Here is a 15,147-nt window from a genome sequence, read left to right on the forward strand (position 1 = left end):
CTTATGAAATACAGGCCCTAATCTGTCGTTTCAACAGTTTTTGGCCAAAACCATCGGATCTATTTCACTGGATTTTCACCAGTTGGACCATGGAATGTAATATACATTTGTGCTCTAAGGGGTTCTTCATAGTTAGATTTGCATCCAGGGAAGTCAGAGGCAAAATCATCAGTGATGGACCCTGGTTCTAGGGAACGTCGGGGTTGTTCATGACTCCATGGTTTCCAGATTTCGATCCAAACAAAATGATTGTATCCAAAGTGCCGGTCTTAGTCCGTCTATACAACCTTCCCCTTCATTTTTGGAGTGAACGAGTTTTGGAAGGAATTGGGAACAACATAGGGAAATACATCAAAACAGATCTGGAGAGGATTGATGAAAGGGTCTACACTTTTGCATGCATTTGTGTGGAAGTGGATCTAGGTAAAGGGCTGCCAGACAACATAAGGCTGATCTACCCACAACAAAATTGGCTGCAAGCACTAGACTACGAAAATACAGCTTTCAGATGCAGGCTATGCAGGCAAACAGGACACCTGCAAAGCACATGTCCAGAAGCCAAGAAAGCAAACAGTAAAAGAAAGCAGAAAGGGAAGCAGAGGAAAGGATGGCAATTTTCTCCCCCCAACTATCAAGACGAAGAATCAGAAGCAGAAGAGGAAGATACACCTGCAGAGAATGCTGAGGTATCCCAAGAAATGGAGACACAGAAGGAAACTACACCAGACAACAAGGCTTTATAGCTTCATCCAAATCAGGCAGAGAAGACAAACGAGGATCAGAGCATGGGAGGGATCAAACGGCATCACCACTCAGATACTTCGGATTCAGATAAGGAAGCAGGATCCCAGAAAGCAGAAACACAGTTAGTCATAGCTTCGATCGAGCCCACCCAAGGAGAGTGGCGCAAGGTTGAAAAGAAAAAGGGAAGAAAAACTTGAAGTGTGAGTTTTTACTCACTACCGAACTCAAGTTTTCTTGCCTCCTTTTTTTTTTTTTTTTTTTTTTTCTCTTTTTTCCCTTTCTTCTTCTTCATCTGCACGTTAGCTTTGTAATGTTGCGTGGGGTGCGAAAGCACTCGAGCCCAATGGGCGTCTTATGGAAATGCTTCAAGCATCTGCTAGTGTAACTTTTCATTTTCTAAATAAAAAGTTACCGATTTTTCCACTGGAAAAAATAAACAATAATATTAAACAATTAAGTATTATTAATCGATGCATTATTAAATATTAATGAGTAATAATATTATTAAATATTAATAATAGTAAGAATAAATAATAATTAATAACAAAATTATAAATAAATAAAACTATTTTATTAGTGATAATATTATTAATGTTAAAGAACATTAGTAATATTAAATTTTATATATTTAGTTATAAATTATTTATAATTCAAAGTATTAAATAATATTAAACATTAATTTAATTAGATTAAGATTAATATATCAATATTAATAATAGTATGAGTAATAGTAATTATAAATAAATGAATTTAAATCAATTATTTATATAATAGATTATTTTATAATTATCATATTTGAAATATATAATTAGTACAATAACATTAATAAATGTGGTTGATATAAGTCGAAGGCATATATCAATCACATCAACCATATTACTAAATGCAATTGATTTACCCTAAAAGCATATAATTATAAGATTATTATTATTAATTAATGTTACTACTATTACTAATAAATATTTTTATTTCCATTGTTAATTAAATCTAATAGTAGTATTAGTTAATAAATATTAATATTAATAATTATTAATTAAATTGTTAAAGAATTAATTAACATGATTAATTAAATAAATAAAATAAATATTGAATTATCTAACCTATGGTAAATTCTATATTCTTTCTAATTGAATTACCATATTAATTTTATTAAGTTAAAATCAAATTATGTTGATAGTTATTATGGGGTAATTATTTAACTAATTTATTAGGTTATCTATTTTTTCTTATTTCGTATAAATGATATAACAGTATTAATTGGATCTAGTAATAAGATTTTGGTTCTTGTTAATTAAATCAAACTTTTATTTTTTAGGATAATAAATATAACATACTAACCCCTAGGAAGAAATTAATGAACTATTTACCTACCTAGTTTTAACTAAAAAGCCTATTAATATATTATTGCTCTACCTTAAGGTAACAATTATAACAAACCAACCTAACATTTTAATTATTTTCTACCCATTGAGTAATTTTTTACCTTATTATTTATTTTCTCACACACACACACATGTATAATATATTTATTATTAAATAGTTATAAATTCTTAATGGTCCAATATTGTGAGATTCCCTTTAGTTAGTTTGGGGTCTTTATTTAACAAAATTAAAAGGTTATCTAATTAAAGATATTTCTTATTATTTTATATTCAATTAAATATTATATACTATCCCTTATATTAACTTACTAACTATTGATCGATTTGATGAAAAGGCCTATTAATAGATTATTATTTCATACTCTAGCATTTGGTAATAAATATAACTAAACAAAAATAAAAATTAAATAAATAATTATTTTTCCTCTCCCTATTTCTTGATCTTGGTGCCTAGTCAAACTTAACCTTTCATAGTTGCCATTGGTACAACCTAGTTGTCTACCGAGTCAAATTTAACCATTTGAGGACTTGCTCTCTCTATTTAACATGGAGCTATGATCTTGTTCTTCAACTCATCTTGACAATGAACCATGCTCGTGGGTTCGAAACGCGTCGACAAATGAAATATGATGTGATTTTCACCAAAGACTCCTCTCATAAACTTGATATGGATCACAGAAGCCTCAATGCAATAATTAAATAATAATTGATTTTTTTTTTGTGTAAGCTTGGTGATACTTCCTTTTCTATTACTTTTTTATAAATATATAGTCAAATATGGTTTTCAAAATATTGTTGGTGGCCTCAACCTGCCCGCAGGAAACCAGGTTTGTTGACCACCTATCCACATCAAAAGTTGTCCAAAATTTAAATAGTTTAATTCTTATCATCTAGACTATGTTTGCTACTTTATCTATAATATGCTTCATACTTAAAAAGTAAATGCTAATCGAGATAATAACAAAATTTTACTAGTTGAACTTCTTCTTCATTCATCTGAGGAAACTACTCAAGCCAGGTCTTTCGCACTCGACCCAGGTGCTTCACTCTGTAGCAGTGTTTGGAGCTGTTATTCCATTCTCTTCAGGGAGAGATTGTTATGATATTGTTGTTGAACTCACTAAATTTCCTTCTGGAGACCATTCAGGGTAGAGTCTGCTTGTCTGTCCACTTCTGGATCTTCTCTATCCTTGTAAGTTGTCATTGCTTTAGCCACAAGTTTTTTCATAACCCAATATTATTAGATGGTCTTCCTAAACAATTTCTGGTGTCCTTGGCTATGGCCTAGATCCTGAAGTATAGGCTTCCATTCTGCTACATGAATTTCTTTGTTTTCAATGTTGGAATTTAACTCCCTTTCACATTCAGCTATGACTGCTTTTACTTTAGTGGGGGTTCCTACATAATTGGCATTGATTAGATTCTGCATACTTTCCTGTCCTTTTTTTCTACCCCTTTTCCTTGGTGGATTACTTGTTGATGTCAAAGGGCCTTTCATTCTCTGGTCAATATTTTTCCCTGTTCTTCTGCTCCCTCATCCTTGTTTTCTACCTCCCTTAACCATCTTTGTCTACTCTCTATTCTTACAGTCCTTGTACTGCTTTGCCCTTGCTTGATTCAAGTTCCGGTGCACCACGACTTGATGAAATCTGGATTTTATGCTGCCTGTAGTGTGAACCACCTGCAAGACATTAAAATCAGAAATAATTTTGTCTTTAGTATTCTTACTTTGTTTTATGGTCTGAGGTTTGGCCTTTTTTCTTCCTATTTTTTCTGCATTATTCCCATCACTGTCAGTTTCATCCCACTCTATTTCATTCTCAATCCTTGGCTCTATGCCCCCTCTATTCCTCATTCCCCATAAGGATCCCAGGTAACCCACTCCTCACTCATAGTCTGGCAGGCAAGAGTTTATACTGTCTTCATGGTAGCAGAACTTTGTCGACCATTCCACCACCGGGATAGACTTCCCTTGGCTTTTTTGTCAGTTCCAATGTCTATCCTTCTCCCCTCTCTAGTCCTAGAAGAAGAAACACCCTCGACATATCTGAGAGACCTCCCAACCTTTCGTCTTTTGAATTTTGTGGCGGTTGCTATAGGCAGGAAATCTAGAGTTTTCTCCAGTTTTAGTTTTCCTCCTGGGCCTCTTACAATGCCCTTTCTCCCCACCCATCCAAACAAGATAGCCATCCTTTTATTCCATGAGATTATCCTCAGGTAATTACAGAGGGAGATGCTTAAAGTATCTCTACTTTCACCATCTATATGGCTCGATAGTATTGTTCTTCCCTAGGACCAGTCAGCTGTTTTACAGGGTTCAATTTTTCCCTCCCACCTTTCCGAAAGAGCTATCAAGACGAACCCATTCTGGGTTAATAGACAATTAGCCTTGAAAACTCAGAATTTTCCATTCCTTCTCTCGAGTGGGTGATGAGAAACACAGAGCCAATATTTTTCTAGAATTTTCGTTATTGTTCTCCTTAAATTCCAAATTCTTCTTCAATTCCATGGCATTATTACCCTATCGACATAGGGAGAGGCTGTAAGAACATACCAGATGTTGCTTACGATGGTAGTTTTCTAGTCATCATGCCCTGACACTCATCGTTCACCAGCTTAGCCCTCCGCACTAAGGCAATTCATTCCTCAGGTGGTCTAGGGCTAAATAAAGAAATGAAGGTCTAGTTCTTGGTCTCGCCATTCTTTTGTCTGGTGCCTGCATGAAATGACCCTTCACCATTGCCATCTTTTTCCTTAACTTGCTCTCCCACCTAACTATCCTTAATACCAAGGTACCCTCCACTTGCCTTGCTTTGTTGTTTGCCTCCCTTTCCTTTATGTGTAAGTCTCGGTCTAGGTGCCCACTTACCTGCCATTTATTATCCTTCATCTTCACCTTTCCATTTTTGGCTCCTCTTTCCATCTTATATTTTTTGTTTCCCTTCGATAGCTTGCCTACCCTCCTCCCATCTATCCTATCCTTCTTACCTCTGCCCTCCACTTCCATCGACGCCCTGATCGCGGAATAATTAATTAAATTATTAAATTATTAAATAATTAATAATTAACCACTATTAATCAATTAATAATTAATCAATTAATAATTAATAATCAATAAATAATTAATGATTTAATTATTAATTAACCCTAGATATTAATACTAAAAACCCAAGGGATTATAATGCTAAGGGAATAATATTAAACTCTTGGGATATGAACCCTTATATTAATAAACACAAGGAATCGATATTATAATCCCAAGGGAATAATAAACCCAAGGGACTATTATTAAAGCTAAAAGGTATATAAATGCTAAGATAAATATTATAAACATAATAATAATAATAATAATATTAGCGTGTATCAATAATAATATTACTACTACTATTATTATTAAATAATACTAATATTAATATTAATGTAGGGGTTTATGCAATCAAAATGCTTTGGATGATGTGAAGTCAATCCCTTGGGTTTTCACATTTTCACAATGATTGTGTTGATATGAAAAGAAATAGTAGTTAAGTATGGTCAACCATAGTCCAACATCGCATTGTGACAAGGATTGTCTCAATACAAAAATCAACCATGCCCAACCATGGTCAACGATGGGCGAATGTCGCATTGTGACAATGATTGTCTCAATATGAAAATCAACAATGGTCAACCATGGTTCAATGTCACATTGTGAAAAAGATTGCCTCGATATGAAAATCAATCATATTCAACCATACTCCAACGTCGCATTATGAAAATGATTGTCTCTGTTAAATGTGAATTTGTCACCATGACACTTGATCAGTTTATGGGTATTTTAACCCACTATGAACATGTTTGAATCATCTCCCTCAGAAGTCAAAAAACTCAAAATATTTTGAATTAGATGAGAAATTTGAGAAAAATAGCTCTCACTTAGTTAAGTTCAACATATTCCGTTTTCTCTAGAGTTTCCCATGCATGCGCTGAATTAACTCTGAGCGTAGAGTAGAGATGCACTATCTCTGCCACTATAAACCTGCTTAGGTGAATTCTAGAAAGTAAAAATAAAAATTACATTCTAGAAACATAGTTGGTCGAATATTTCCCAACTGAAAGCTTCCAAGTGATGACTATTCGAACTATAACCCTCAGATGATGCATCTCCATCCATTTTTTCATGGTAACCTAATCCCTCAAGAACGAAGTCTCATCCTCCTGTGGATCTGAAATTTACTCCTCTTAGCCTATAAAATGATTAGAGGGTAGAGGTATTGAATAGGTAAGAACTTGGAGAAGACAAACTTATGTTGTTGGTTTGAGGTTGGAAAGCTTGTCATCTAAGGAGGAGATTGAAGGAATTTTGGAGGAATCTCACAGCATCAAGGTGAAGGTTCTAAGGGCCCTCTTAATCTTTTATTAATACAAATGAATACTTTCTCCCACTGATTTGTCTTATTGAAATGATGAATGGTTTACAATTGTTTATAATGTTTATCAAGGAAAATTCAATCCCTAATTTCCTTGATCATTAGTTTAAGTCGTTTGGATTATTATATCACATGTGATTTTTATCCTTTTATGGTCAAATTTTGCAGGTATTATCAAGCATTGAAGAGCTCTATCGAATTACAACAAGGGATCTTCATCGAGCATTTCGTGAAAGCCATAAGAGGCTCATCTGTTAGCTTTAATTCTTATAATTTAAAAGGAGTTTGACTTAGGTAAAGAGTCAATTCAATTTTCTTACTTGTTTCTAGATTTCATCAAGGATCTAGGGATATGTCTCTTGTCTGCAAGAGGGATTGCCTAGTGTAACAAATTGGCCACCATACTAGGGAGAGTCTCTATTCTCATCTTTTTCCTTATTTTTTCTTTCTGATTTTTCTGATTTATCTAGACCTGAGTCTTTATAAATTAATGACCTTTTAGATTTGAGTGGTTGAATTTTTGAATTTTTTTATTTTTCTTGAGTTTTCTTCTCGTGCACCATTTCTCTTTGCTAATAGAGCACAACTCTACACCCTTTTTCCCATAACCGCATAGGCCTTGAAATTTTTTGAAAATATTGTATTTTCTTTGACCGAGACCTGAAATTGTTTTTTCTGGAAGTGTCATTATCTTTTGTTGGACTGTGTTATGTCTCTTCTCAACTCAGTTGACTACTTTGTTAATAATTTTTTAGAATTAGGTTTTTTTGAAAGAATTACTTAGGGTTTGACCTGGTTGATTTGCTGCTTGATCAAAACAAGATAGAGTCTCTTTTGATGATATTTAGTTTTGTTTTATCAAATACACTAGTTAAGGCTTAGTTGTTTCTTATTTGTGTCAAATTCACTTTGAATTGCAAATTAGGATTTCTTAAGACCTTGTAATTTTGTGAAAAAATTGTAGTTATTTTTTCTTGATAAAAGAACTTGTTGCCTTCATCTTGGAAATTTCTTTGTAATTGCACTATTATTATCATTAAATCAAAGAACTCATGAGGGGGAAATGTATTTTCTCTAGCTCTCTTGATTGATTTTTGTGTGCTTGAAAGTTTTGAGTGATTAGAGAAAAACAGTATTTTGGATTATTTGATAATTAGGAAAATCTGGAAATGAGTGTGTTGACTACATTTTCATCACATAATAGTGAATTTGGTTGTTTAAGAAAATTGGAAAAATTGTGAGTTTTTGTATTTCATTCCTAAAAAAATAAAAGAAACTTTTTCTTTTCTTTAAATAGGATTTCATCGGATTTGAAAGTTGCTATCACATTTTAGAGTGCATTAATATTTTGATTTATGTCATAACATCATAAGTTTCACCTTCATTACCCATTGAGTAAAGAACAACTTAATAATACAATGTTAATTAAAATTCATCCAGAATTTTACATTTTTTTAGGGCTCTTGTCACTTACAGTAGCTTAAGTGTGGGGCTTTGGAATAGGGAAGGAAGTAAACTTCCAAAGCTACAAATGAACAATAGAATCTTGAGTGAGGGAGAGAAAATTTTATTATTTCCATTTTTCTCTGGGAAGCTCTTCTTATACATGAGTTAAGCACAAGATCATTTTGAAACTGGTGAGGTGATCGTACCCACTTCATTAGCCTAGATATAGTGATTTGCACATATTAGAATGGTAACGAAAGGTAATTGGGGTCACTTGGAATTAAACCTCCAATAGATCATGTGGAGCAGCCTTTAAGGGGATTGAGATTTTTACTCTTCCCTTGCATGTACATCTGGTCTACGACTGTCCCCCAGGTAAAATTGTTGTATTTGTTAAACTTAGTGATTACAATCCTAGGGCTCTACCTAAGGTGATGGGAGAGTGAAGGTCCTGCTATACCTGGAATAGATGTTAGCTAGAATCAATTAGACTTTTTGGGGGTTAATCTTTGCTCGAGATGGTTTATGACAGAGTTACTTGCACCAAACTGTTTCATTAAACATGTTGTCAGTGTAACTAGTTCGAAATGCTCATTTCTTCAAATCTTTTCACTTTTATCACTACGATGTTGGATTTCATCATCAACTAGTGATTATTGATCTCTATGAAGAGTCAATTTGTATGCTTTGAACTCCTAGATTTTTATAGCGTGTTACTTTATGTGTTATTTTTTACTTTTTAGAGACTTTAGGTGTCATTTAGATATTATGTAATTGATTAATTGAAATTTTTTCATTGTGGCAGAATTACCAAGACAATAAAATAGGATACTCGGGGATCCCCCTAAGTATACACATAATCAGTTAGAAAATATTAAAGAAGAAAAATATAAATAATCTAGATCGAGAACTGTAATAGAAACTGAAACTTCTACTATAATAGATTATGATGTAAGAGGAATTGAATTTAATCAACTAATAACATATACTATTTTAGGCCTTCAACTAACAAAAACTCAATTTTATCAAACTCAGAGATTAAAATCACACTCATAAGCAATTGGTTTACAAATTACTGAACTTGTTCAAACTGAATCAGATATTGGAAACTTTTCAGATCCAAACCCCATTTCTGAACCAGATATTGATGAACTTCAGACTAATATTTCTAAGCCTGAGATTCATACATATGATATAGAGCATATTCCAAATCCTCCACTTTCACTGCATGTGAAACTCATTATTACTGATAGTCTCCCTCCTCGTCTCATTTCCATTGAAGAACTTGTTTTAGACAAAGAGGAAGAACCCATAGTTTCTAGCAATGAACCTGTAGATATCTCAAATCTTTTCTTTAGATCTCTTCACCCTGATCCTTCATATTTCACACCCTTGAACTTTTTAGGACAAGGGATTTGACGATACATGACTCCTTATTCTACCAATCTAGGTTTTGAGTTGTCTATGATGGCTTCTAGAAGTACCTCATCAGATACATCCATGTGTTCTGCTTCTCTGGAGTCAACAGTGTATTCTTGCAGGATATTATTCAGGAGCTTCTTCCTCGAAATCATCTTCAAACATGTCAACTAGTGTAATTAACCCTACCAATCAAGGTTTGACATCTAAACAATTTATTAATATGATTTCTGGTAATGTTGGTAATCCACAAACCAACCCAATGGGTGGTTATTACCCACCTGGGGGGAAACCATCATATCCTCCATCTGGAGGACAAACTTTTGGTGGATCTTACCTCGCAGCTGGGCAGAAACCCCCTACAATGAATTACCTTAATTATTCTCAAATGCCTCAAACCAGTTTTGTTAAGCCTCTTATGCCTCAACCCATCGTTGGAATGCCTTACCATAGAATGAATACAATCTGGAACCCTTCATTAAATCAAAAATCAAATCCAGTTGCTTCTCAAGTTCCTTGTATCATGTTGTTCAACCTCTCAGACAATGTATACAAAAAATACATTTTCAAGGTATGCCTTTTCATGTCCAACCAACTATCCAAGTTAGTTCATTAACACCTACACAAAAACCACTTCAGCATCCTATCCCGAGTACTCCTAAAACGTTGGTACAATCTACTATCCCAATGAATGTTGAGAATCCAAGCTAAGGTTCACCTCAAACTCCCATTCTAGGAGTATCACATGTTACTGTCTCGCTTACATGATAGGTTACTATGCAACCCCTTGTTCAGTATTTACCTGAGGTATCTAGTGTTCCATCTATTCCTACCATTTCATCAACACCCAAATACATGTTTTACAACCTAACGTTCTATACATGCAAGTACCATTTGAAGGGCCACCTTTCCAAGGTTTACCCTAGAGTGAGTTTGTTGAAGGACCATCCTTTCAAACTCAATTTCTCAAAGGTTGACATTTATAAAATAAACCCTCTCAAGGATAGCTCGTCTAACGTAAAATGGGTCAGAGTATCCCTTTTCAGAATCAACCATACCCTGGTCATATGTTTCAACAACCTATACAACAGCAATATGGTATGGCTCATCCTGGATATCCATGAGGTATGCAGATTCCAACTGCTCAGGCTATCCCTGGATACCTTCGATATCCTCCTCCTGGCACAAGGCTCGTCCCTCATGGTTATTAGAATCCATCTCACGATCCTAACCGCCAGTTTCCCTTAATTGCAACTTTGGATTTTTGTGACCATCCATGGTTAACTAATGATCCACTTTTTTATTGACCATTTTGGCTAGCCATTACTATAAGTTTCCAGTGATATTCCTAGGTTTGAAGGTAATTTGGGTGAAGATCAATCTAACCATGTTATGAGCTATCATATTTGGTGCGATTCCAACTCATTAATTGACGATTCTATTACATTACAATTTTTTCAATGAACCTTAACCGGTTCGATAGCCAAATGGTATGTAGAATTGTCACGTGCTTCCTTTGGTACATTCAACACCCTTGCTATGAATTTTTTAACCCATTTTTAGTTGCCAATTTCATATGATAATGGAACTGAACTTTTAACTTATTTGAAATAGTGAACGTAAACCCATATCTCATATCACATTCACGAATGGAGACGAACACATCACCTAGTTAAAGTTTACATTCCAGACCAGATTTTGGCCGAATGGTTCATAAAATCTCTTTTAGAAGTAATAACTGAAGATGTGGCCAAAGGGGGTTTTGTAACTGAAGAGTAGGTAATTTCTCATGCACAAAACCTTAATCTTACTTATACTCAGTTTGGTACATTGAATGAAAAGATCCCAGATTTACCTCGATCTAGTCCAACTAAACCAACTCTTAGAGGATCACATGCCGCAGATGCCATGATTGGTTCTGTGGGCTAAAAATCTAACAAAAAAAGAAAATTTCCAAGGAAACTTAGATTTTAACTCTACCTCAATCACTTGAAGAAGATCCTTCTCTTGAAATTACTTCGGAAATTAACGTCATAGAGTCATCCACTAGCAAGCGTAAGAAATCTAGAGATAACAAAAAGGGAAAAGGAAAAACTAAAAAAGATGCTCCTTCAAAGGAGAAATCAAGCAAGATCAAAAAGTAAAATGAAAAGAGGAAGATCATTACAACAGGTGCCCACATCATGCTGATGTTTCCAAATTCATCAAAATTTCACCCACACCCATTGTTTTGAACGATCCTATTCCTCCCAAAGACAATAAAATGGTTTCTCATGAATAATACTGCTCATCCCCATCGATAGATATCATGATGATGTCTTCCAGAGTTATGGTAGCAACAAGATCCAAAGATTACACGTCAAAGAGTTCTGTTGAAGATGGAGATGACTCCAGTTCACCTGGTCAAGCTTCCACATTTGCTCCTCCTTCTTCTGAACTGTTACATATTGAAAAACCAAACCCTAATATGATAATTCATCTCCCTCCTAAGGATATGCTTCGAAAGTCATCCTTTAATCCTCATGTGAGGGTTTCTCAAAACTATAAAATTGTTGAAGATTTGGCTATGTCACCTTCAACAATGTCTACCCTTGAAGTGCTACAAAGTTTTCCACCACAAAGAAAATTATTATTATAATCCATAGGAGCAGTAGATCCTCAAGGCTCCAATTTGATTGTTTTCAATCTTGAAAATCATGTCCCGCGTCTCCTACACCAAGTGGCTTTTCAGATACCAGTTCATGTCAAAACTCGATGAGTTTTTCAAACAATTATTGACGAAGGAGCATCGACACGTATTTTGTCCATTGCCTATTGGAAAGCCTTAGGTTCTCCAACAATCAATCAATCTCCCACGACTTTGAAAGCCTTCGATGGAAGACATTTTCATCTGTATGGACTTTTAAATGATTTGTCAATCGAATTAGAGGGAAAAACAATTGTTATAGACATTGAGGTAGTTGACTCTCAACTTGACTATAACCTTTTTCTTGGTTGGAGCTCGATTTATGTCATGGTGGCAGTAGTCTCATCATATTTTAGGATGATTGTGCTTCTTCACAAAGGAAGAATTGTGAATGTAAACCAATTTTCCTACTATAACTCAAACCCTAATTCCGATGGTAGTATCCCATTTGTTGGAATATCAACTACTCCATATGAAGAAGTTAGTGTTGGTCTCCTTAAAGACTCATCTTGATGGGAACTTTCACGTTCACTCCACCCATTTTCCTTCATAATGAAGTAGAGATTAACATGATTACATCATGTACTTTTGAATCAGGAGATATATGCAAAGTGCCTTCAGAATAAAAAATGATCTTGTATAGCGATGAAATGCCTCGTAGCCATTTTGAGTTAGCCTATGAGAAAATTTAGTCTTTTTCCAGCTCGTCAACATCTGAAAACAATCAAATGAATATGATTATTGATGAATATTCTCATCTGCCACGTTTGGAACCAATCTCTATACATGATCCCTTTAACAAAAAAAATTTAATTGATGAAGGAATTGTGGAAGTTATGACCTTGGATGAAATGCCATGTAATGATACTCATAATCATTCAAATTTCTTGGCATCTTTGGAAAAAATTGAGAATAATTTCTCGTCTATGTTTTCATCTGAGACCCTTAGTGATCCTCAATGTATGATATGTACCGTTTCTTCCAATTCTGAACAAAATTTAGGGAACATATCAGCCACGATACCTATAGAAATCTTAGTGAATCCTGGGGTAACTGAAAATATTCATATAGGAGTTTCTTGTTCATTAGACGAGGTTCAAACTTACAAAGCCCTATTTAAGGAATTCTGTGTCATCTTTTCTTGGCCCTATGAGGAAATGCCAAGAATCGACCCTAGCACAGTTGTACATGAAATAAAAACTTATTTAGATGATAAGATAGTTAGACAACGATTACATCATATACATCCACGAAAATCTACTGCTATCAAAGATGAGGTTGAAAAATTGATGAAAGTAGGATTCATTTACCCTGTTCCTTTAACCGATTAGGTATCAAATATTGTTCCCATTAATAAAAAAGGGAACTATTCGAGTATGTGTTTATTACCGAGATATTAATAAAGCTTGTCCCAAGGAAGATTATCAAACTCCGTATATCGACCAAATTGTCGATGACTGTGCTGGAAATGAAATTTTTTCCTTCTTGGATGGATTTTCTGGCTACAATTAGATAAACATACTCCCTACCAAACAATATAAAACTGCATTTATATGCACATGGGGAACTTTTTCTTATCGCAGACTACCATTTGGCTTAAAAAATGTTGCCATGACTTTTTAGCAAGCCATGTCTTATGCATTCCATGACATAAAGTATATTGTTCAGCCTTATTTAGATGACCTACCAGCTCATTGAATGAAAAGGAAATATCACCCATTACAATTGAAAGAAATTTTCATTAGACACTACAATATTCACTTGAATCCACACAAATGTGTGTTTTGTGTGTAATGAGGTCTTGTTCTAGGTTTTATCATTCCGAAAGAAGGCATTCATGTCGACCTCCTCAAGGTAGAGGTAATTATGAATTCCTGCTGCTAACCTTACTCAACTCCAAAGTTTGCAAGGAAAAGAAAACATTTTGTGTAGATTCATCCACAATTATGCTAAACTAATCCAAGGTTTAACTCAACTATTGAAAAACAACCTTCCATTTATTTTGGATACGCTTGCTGATAAATCTTTTGATGCATTAAAAAATGCATTGACTAGTTGTTACTGCATCCACCCGATTATCATTGAGATTACTTTTTGTACTTAGCTGCATCTGATGCAACCATTGGCATGGTGTTAGTCCAAAAGGATGATTCTAGCAGCCAACATGTGATGTACTATTTGAGTAGGAGCCTCACTAAGACGAAGATTAAATACACACATGTGGAGACACTAGCCTTGGCAACTGTGCATTTTGTTCAATGATTCCGTCACTATATACTTCTCTGAAAAAAGATTGTCATTTCATATTGCAACCCTATGATGTACATTCTCACTAAACAATTTATAGGGGGCAAGTACTCCAAGTGGATAGTTATCTTACAAGAGTTTTATTAGGAATTTGAAAAATCCAAATCAAAGAAATCTTTGATTTTCGCGAAACTATTGTCTGACTTTCATCATACTAATATAGAAGTTGTAGCAGAAGATTCATTTGCTGATGAATCTCTCTTTCTTATTAGTATGCCAGATCCATGGTATTGAGACATCGTCATATATCTCCAAACACAAAAATTTAGGCCCGAGTTATCTGAAACTAATCGTCGTCGACTTCGATACCAATCCCAACAATACAATATTATTGGCGATACTCTTTATCTTTGTGGTGTCGATTCTATATTCCGACGTTGTTTAACTTTGCAAGACGCTGAAAAAACATTAAATTGATTCCACTTTGGAGCATGTGGCATTCATATTTTTGGGTATGCTACTGCCCAATAGATATTACGTGCTAGCTAGTTTTTTCTATCAATGCTTAAATATTGCATTACTACAGTCCGCAAATTCCATAATTACCAAATCTATGATCACAAAATGCGATACCTATAGCTCCTCTTCACCATATCATAGTTGTTGGTAGTTTTGCAAAATTGGGCATCGATTTCGTCACATGTAACACTAACTCGACTGGGGGCACAGATAAATTATCCTTGTAGTCGATTACTTTACAAAATGGGCTGAGGTGATGCCTACATATAGAGATGATGATAAAAATGCACGAATTTTC

This window comes from Pinus tabuliformis, chromosome 1_2 (genome assembly GCF_031772625.1).
Source record: "Pinus tabuliformis cultivar Carrire ecotype Pingquan chromosome 1_2, CPIR1, whole genome shotgun sequence".
NCBI lineage: Eukaryota > Viridiplantae > Streptophyta > Pinopsida > Pinales > Pinaceae > Pinus > Pinus tabuliformis.